The following is an 8,505-nucleotide window of genomic DNA, read 5'->3' as shown; positions in this document are numbered from 1 at the left end:
TCAGGGAGTCACTGGAATTCTAATAAGGGCTAGAAACAAGACTGACGACGAATATCTTGGAGTTGACTCTGGATATAACAAGTTAGGACAGCTGAACTATTCTTACAAATGCCAGACATTACACAAAGAAATTCAGAATTTTCTCAGCAGGTATGAAGGTGAGGATGATAATGCAACATAGACACTTTCGTGGTGTCCTTCCCCTCCACATTTTCCTGCAGTAATAGGAGGACAAAGCTACAGATTATCAGACTGGTTGGGTGCCTATTTGTTAATGCCTGCGCCTTCAGTTCAACTGTTTTGAAGACAGATATATGTGGGGAAAGCAGGAAATGGACTCAGTGATGCCACCTAGCAGGGACAAGTTTTTCATAAAATTAATTTATGGAGATCAGTATCACTAATTAGGCCAATATTTATTTGTTCATTTTGATCATCCTTCAGAAGAAGGTGGTGAGCTTCCTTTGTGAACTGCTGCAGTCCATGTGATGTAGGTACACCCACAGTGCTGTTAGGGAGGGAGTTCCAGGATTTTAGCCCAATGAAGGATAGGCAATATATTTCAAGTTGATGGTTAAGTAACTTAGAGGGAACTTCCAGTTGATGGTGGTCCCATGTATCTGCTACTCTTGTCCTTCTAGATGGTAATGATCCTGTCTTTGGAAGGTGCTGCCTGAGGAGCGTTGGTGAGTTCCTGCAGTGCATCTTGTAGATGGTACACACAGCTGCCACTGTTCATCGGTGGTTGAGTGGATGTTTGAGGATACGGTGCCATTCAAACTTGCTGCCTTCTCCTGGATGGTGTCAAGCTCAAGTGCTGTTAGAGTTGTACTTATCCAGGCCAGTGGAGAGTTTTCAATCACATTCCTAAGTTGTGCCTTGCAGATGGTGGGCATCAGGAGGTGAGATACTCACCACAGGATTCCAAGCCTCTGATCAGCACTTTTGGCCACAGCATTTACATGGCTAATCCAATTCAATTTCTGGTCAATGATACCCTTCAGGATGTTGACAGTGAGGATTCAGCTGTGGTAACGCCATTGAATATCAAGGGGTGATGATTAGATGCACACTTGTTGAGATGGTCATTGCCAGGCACTCATGGGGCATGCACGTTACCTGCTACTTGTCAGCCCAAGTCTCGGTATTGTCCAGCTCTTGCTGTACTTAGACAGCTTTGGTACCTGAGGAGTTATCAGCAAACATCCCCACTTTTGACCTTATGATGGAAGGCTATTCATTTAGTGCCGCTGAAAATGACTGGGACTAGGACACGAGTCCCAAACTGAGGACTCCTGCAATGATCTTCTGAACCTGAGGTGACTGGTCTCCAACAACAACCATCTTCCTTTGTTCCAGGTATGATTCTAATCAGCGGAGGGTTCTCCCTTTGATTCTTATTGACTCCAGTTTTGCTACTGTGGCAGGCCACTCTGTCAGACGCTGCCTTGATGTCAACAGCAATTACAACCTCTCAGTGTATCAAAAGTGAAGGGAAGGCAGACTTCTAGAGTGTTAAAGTGTTCATGTCTTCCCCAATGAAAAGGAGTAAATTGGGAATCAATATGCTTCTCAGACAACTGGAAACAGTTTTTCCAAAAATGGAAGGTCATCTTGCTGGGATGTTATTCAAATTTACACTCGGAATTTAACACTGCCTAATTTGAATAATCTGAACTCAAATTTCCTTAGCGCTAAACTACCAATTCACAGGGTCCTTTGCATTAATTAAGCAATCATTCGGTAAAGCAATCTTTTTATGACAAAAATTAAAACCTTTCAATTTTTCAGAGTAGACTAAAGTGAGAGCATAGTAAGTGATGCTTGACTCACACACAAATTGTGTCAATTGAGAATTCAAAACCCTTTAGGCCAAATTAAAAAATTCTATCTTCGCAAACCACTATTGAAGCCTCGATCTTTTGAAAATTTGAGTGATTGAGGTGTCACTGTTGCTGAGGTGAAAAATTCTTTCTATAGCATTGAATCCTTGTGGTATTCAGCAGCTGACATTGTTTTCATGCAATCCTGGCGAAGCATGTTTATTGTATAATGAATAAATGCAAAAAATCAGTGAAGTGCTCAAAGTTCTGGTGTATCGAATATACTGAACAGCTCTTATTTCACTACTGTCATAATGACATGATGTGTGCATATGAGATATAAATCTTTAAATTCATCAGTCAAATATATATATTTAACTGTTTTAAATTAACTTTTGAAAAGCAAACAATGCCATGGATTTAAGATGGCTGCCACTGGTCACCTGGTATTCTTCTAGTTTCTAGAACGTTGCAATTGGATTACAATCAGGTCTTGCCAAGGTCACATCCTATGGAATTTAACACCTGCTAATGTCAAGAATTACTTCAAAAGTTTACTTAAACTTTACTGATCCTCACAGGATTTATAAGCTACTTCTCAAGTACAGACAAAAAATCTGCTTGGATAATGGCTATAAGGCTGTTCTTCCTACCTCCTCAGGATAGAGAATGGATCATTTAGGGATCAATGATTGGGAAACACATCTCCTGTTTTATAATCGATTAGCTTCTGAAATCATATGGAGTGAGGTCATGTGAATAGAATGACAATTCTGAAATGTTTCTAGTACGACATCCAAGCTGCTAGAAACAAGAGTCTGGAAGAAATCCGCCAATGGAGAACTAACACCCATCTCTCTCTCTCTCAGGTTTAAGGCCCCATCAGATATTTTTGGAAGCCTCCACAGGAGAGATTTAATGGGGAAAAAAAAACTCAGGCTCAATTGCATAGACTTTTTAGAAATGATGGATGATGGCTTAAAAGAGACTCTAGAAATTGCAGTTATATCAGTCTCAACTCCATTGGAATTTCAGGATCTCTGTGGAAAGGTTCTGCCTCAGGCACAGATATCAGCAAAGGACTCAAATCTCTTGCCTTTTATCAGTGAATCTTAATTTGAAAGAAATGGTGGAGGTAATAGCGGATGCCTTGGTGATTATTTTCCAAACATCACTGGATTCCGGGGAAGTGCCGGAAGATTGGAAAACAGCTTTTGTTACGCTGTTGTTTAAGAAGGGTGGCAGGCAAAAGGCAGGGAATTATAGGCCGGTTAGTTTAACGTCTGTTGTAGGTAAAATGTCAGAATCCGTCATCAAGGAGGAAATAGCAAGGCATCTTGAGGAGAATTGTTTGATAGAGCAGACGCAGCACGGTTTCGTTAAGGGGAAGTCGTGTCTGACGAATTTATTGGAGTTCTATGAGCATGTGTCTAGGGCGGTGGATAGAGGAGAGCCGGTGGATGTGGTCTTTCTTGATTTTCAGAAAGCGTTTGATACACAAGAGGTTATTACAGAAGGTTAGAGGGCATGGAGTTGGGGGTAGGGTGTTAGCGTGGATAGAGGATTGGCTGTCAAACAGGAGGCAGAGAGCGGGGGTCAATGGGTGCTATTCGGATTGGCGGTTGGTGACTAGTGGAGTGCCCCAGGGGTCGGTGCTGGGGCCTCAGCTATTCACCATTTATATAGATGATCTGGAGGAGGGAACCGAGTGTATGGTGTCGAAATTTGCTGATGACACCAAGATTTGTAGAACAGCAAATTGTGCGGAGGGCGTGGAGAGTCTACAGAAGGATCTAGATAGGCTGGGAACTGGCAAATGGAATTTAGTGTTGGCAAGTGTGAAGTTGTCCACTTTGGTAGGAATAATGGTAGGAAGGACTATTACTTATATGGCGAAAAACTGCAGCATGCGACGGTGCAGAGGGACCTCGGGGTCCTTGTGCATGAGTCGCAAAAACCCAGCCTGCAGGTGCAGCAGGTGGTCAGGAAGGCAAATGGGATGTTGGCCTTCATAGCGAGGGGGATTGAATATAAAAGTAGGGAGGTCTTGCTGCAACTGTACAGGGCACTGGTGAGGCCGCAGCTGGAGTACTGTGTGCAGTTTTGGTCGCCGCACTTACGCAAGGATATTTTGGCCTTGGAGGGAGTGCAGAGGAGGTTTACTAGGCTAATACTGGAGTAGAGGGGGTTGAACTATGAGGAGAGGCTGAATAAACTAGGCCTGTACTCGTTAGAGTTTAGAAGAATGAGGGGAGATCTCATTGAGACATATATGATGATGAATGGGATGGATAGGATAGAGGTGGAGAGGCTCTTCCCGCTCATAAAGGACAGTAGGACTAGAGGGCACAGCCGCAAGATAAAGGGGGGCGGTTTAGAACGGAGTTGAGGAGGAACTTCTTCACTCAAAGGGTGGTGAATCTCTGGAATTCTCTGCCCGTTGAAGTGGTGGAGGCTGCCTCGCTAAATATATTTAAGACGCGGGTTGATAGGTTTTTGATAGGCAAGGGGATTAAGGGTTATGGGGAGAGGGCGGGAAAGTGGAACTGAGCCACGACAGATCAGCCATGATCTTATTGAATGGTGGGGCAGGCTCGAGGGGCTAGATGGCCTACTCCTGCTCCTATTTCTTAAATGAGTTAAAGTTTAGAGTTAGAATTGAAGCTAAATGAGTTAAAGTTAAGTTGAAGTTAAATGATGACATGGAATTAAAATGTTGAAACTAGTATATATTTTTGTTGAGTATTGGTACCTGAATATTAAGTAGAGTTTCAGTAACTGAGTCACCTGTCTTTTGTTAGTCAAACAAGGGGAAAAAGGTTCAAGTATTCCAATTGGATAACGATGTGGTTTGAGGAACATTAGAATAATGACTACTTGACCAGGATCATTTTACCACAGTTAGTCATTGTTTCACATTTTCGTTCACAACCACAGCACATTCCAGTGTTCTGCAGCTGATCAAGTATTTTTCAAGTGGATTCATGGTTGTATGTCAGGAAACGTAGCAGTTGACTCGCATATAGCAGCGACACAAAGTTCGTGATAACAAACCACTGTTTTGTGATGTCAATTGAGGAAAAACTTGGCCAATGCTCTTCCTCAAAATAGTGCCACGGGATCTTGTCCATCCACCCGAAAGCGCAAATGGAGCTACCAATTAATGTCTTATCTGTAAAGATAATAACTCTGGTGGTGCAGCACACTTTTAGCACAGTACTGGAGTTTCAGCCTTAATTTTTGACCTCAGGTTCTGGAGTGGGACTTGAACTCAAACCTTCCGACTTAGAAAAGAGTCCAACTAACACCTCAGGAAAATGTAGTGTTTTGTAGACCAAAGTACTTGTATTATTTGAGCAAGGGACAATTTTAATTTAAGATCAGGGACAGTTTCAAGTTTCATTGTCAGGTCTTCAATGAAAGCATAACTCTGAAGAGCAATTTTTACTTCGATTGTCAGAAAATAAATGTGCCTAATTTCAATTTGTGCTACAATTCAATTAGAAAAGATACGTACCCTGCATCTTCATGAGGACAAATTGCTCTAGATTTGAGCACATTTCCAGAAATATTGCATATAGGACACTCCCAAGACTTTCAGACACTCCAATGATGTCATCAAGACTAAAAAGTCAAAACATTTCCATACAGAAGAGCTAATTTTGCTCTATTTCACTGTGTACTGACTTTTTCTGTATTTCCTTGTGACAAGCCCCAGGAACTCTGACAGCAGGAAGTGAGGCTGATTTTATTTTCTGTGCACACAATAGCCCAAACTAATTCAAATGATGAAATAGGCTTTATAACACATGCACTACATTTTCCTGGCATAATTAGGCACCACAACCAAACACCGCCCCACAAAATTGGCATGGTGGGACTCCTGTTTCCATGTTGTTATGACACTTAAGATTTCTTTGGGAAGATTCTGCCCGATTTCTACACTGGTTGCAAATAAGTGTTATGCAAGAGATGTTTGGTTTTGGAAGTTAAAAGTAAAATTAATTTAAAAGCATTTAGTGATCCGTAAAAGGCAACATCATCATGGAGGTGGTAGAGTTTAAGAATTTATCCATGTGCCTGCTGAGGCAGGTGGTTAGTTGCAGCTCAGATCTCATGTAGTTTATAATTCAAATAGAACCCTAGGATCTGTTAGCAGGCACCAGGCAGTTACAACTCAGTTAAGGTGGTGGAAGGTCACTGGAGCTTGAAGAAATCCCAGGGCAGTGCCAACATGGTAAGGATAATGGTTTACGAGTTGTGATTTTACCAATAATTAGGGTGGAACACAGCTTTGTGAAGCCCGTGGGAAAATAGTTTCTGAAGGGACTGAGTCAGTGCGGCTTTTGAGAAAATTCAGAGGCTAAATCTTTGAAAGCAAACAGTTGAAATCCCTCACGAGGGGGGCAGAATTGTAACAAGATATTGTGACTTAATGGCCACTGATGTCCAGGTATGTTGCTGAGAAACCCATGGGATCAGTCTTGATCACACCTGTCAATTAATGTGCAGTGCGGAGTGGTGTGTTGAATCAGCCTGTTAATTCAGATTTACCTTGTTCATTCTGAATGTTAGCGTATAAGATAGATATTCTAAGTTGTTTTATCTTCCTTTTGATAGTATTTATTTTGTTTATTTGAATCTTGTGTCTTTATTCTTTTAGTGGATACCTTCAAACTTTGTCTGCTTTAAACAAAAGGTGACTGACCCCTAATCAGATCATAACATCACTCATTTCAATACAACTTAAATTCTAATACTCATGGTCATATTACAGCCAGCTATAGTCCCATATATCTGATACACACCAAAAATAAAAGACTCCTGGCATCCTTCCTAGCATCATCAGTAGAGATGGTGCAGAGTGAGCTAAGTTACAGAATTTGCAGCATAAATAACAAGTTACCACATTTTAGGTCTTATTGGTCTATAAGAATATTAGGCAGCTATTCAAGCCTTCAAACCTCTTCCATCATTCTCTTAGATCTTGTCTGATGTATGCTTTAACTTAAGTTTTATCCATATTCCGATAGCCTGGTGGGCAGCTAGTTAGTGTAAATGCAGGGATTATGAGGCTAGGGTCTGGGTGGGATAGCGTTAGAAGAATACAGAGAATGTAGGAGAGAACTTAAAAGGGGCATCAGAAAGGCAAAAAGGGGCCACGAAATGGCTTTGGCGGGTAGGATTAAGGAAAATCCTAAGGCATTTTACTCCTACGTTAGAAACAAAAGGATGATTAGAGGGAAGATTGGTCCTCTCAGGGACAGAGGAGGGGAACTATGCTTGGAGCCTGGGGGAATGGGGGAGATCTTGAATGAATACTTTGCGTCAGTATTCACGCAGGAGAGGGGCCTGATGTCTGGTGCTGTGCTTGAGGAGTTTGAGGATCCGTTGAGGGAAATAGTCATCACGAGGGAAGAGGTGTTGGGACTTTTAGACAGTATAAAGACGGATAAATCTCCGGGGCCTGATGGCATCTATCCCAGGCTGCTAAGGGAGGTGAGGGATGAAATTGCTGGGCCTCTGACGCAAATCTTTGTCTCTCCTTTGGACACAGGTGAGGTCCCAGAGGATTGGCGGATTGCAAATGTAGTACCGTTGTTTAAAAAGGGTCAGAGGGATAACCCAGGGAATTATAGGCCGGTGAGCTTGACTTCAGTTATAGGCAAGCTAATGGAGAGGATCCTCAAGGATAGGATGTATGAACATCTGGAGCGCTGCAATCTGATCAGGGATACGCAGCATGGCTTCGTTACAGGGAGGTCGTGCCTTACGAATCTAGTGGAATTTTTTGAAGAGGTGACAAAAACGGTTGACGAAGGACAAGCCGTTGATGTCGTCTATATGGATTTCAGTAAGGCGTTTGACAAGGTCCCTCATGGTAGGCTGATAGAAAAGGTGAAGGCTCATGGGATACAAGGCCAGGTATGTAGATGGGTGGAGAACTGGCTTGGGAGGAGGAGACAGCGGGTAGTAGTGGAAGGCTCCTTTTCCAATTGGAGGTCTGTCACCAGTGGTGTGCCGCAGGGCTCGGTACTAGGACCTCTTCTATTTGTAGTATATATTAATGACTTGGAAGAGGGGGTAGGTGGTGTGATCAGCAAATTTGCTGATGACACTAAGATGGTTGGATTGGCGGGTACTGAGGAGCAGTGCCTGGCAATGCAACAGGACATAGACAGGCTGGTAGATTGGGCAGATAGATGGCAAATGGAATTTAATCCGGAGAAATGCGATGTGATGCACTTTGGCCGGAATAATGTGGAGGGGAGTTATACGATAAAAGGTAGAACTATCCGGAGTATAGATACGCAGAGAGACCTGGGGGTGCAAGTGCACAAGTCCCTGAAGGTGTCGGTGCAGGTGCAGAATGTGATGAGGAAAGCGTATGGTATGTTAGCCTTCATAGGAAGGGGTATAGAATATAAGAGTAGGAGTCTGATGTTGCAGTTGTATAGAATGTTGGTTAGGCCTCACTTGGAGTACTGCGTCCAGTTCTGGTCGCCGTACTACCGGAAGGATGTAGAGATCCTGGAGAGAGTGCAGAGGAGATTTACCAGGATGCTGCCTGGTATGGAAGGGCTGTCTTACGAGGAAAGATTGAACGCACTTGGGCTGTTTTCCCTTGAGAGACGTCGGCTGAGGGGGGATCTAATAGAGGTTTATAAGATTATGAAGGGGA

The sequence above is a fragment of the Carcharhinus amblyrhynchos genome, chromosome 23, assembly GCF_965287045.1.
Source record: "Carcharhinus amblyrhynchos chromosome 23, sCarAmb.v2.hapA, whole genome shotgun sequence".
Taxonomy (NCBI): Eukaryota; Metazoa; Chordata; class Chondrichthyes; order Carcharhiniformes; family Carcharhinidae; genus Carcharhinus; species Carcharhinus amblyrhynchos.
This window is presented reverse-complemented; position numbering follows the sequence as displayed.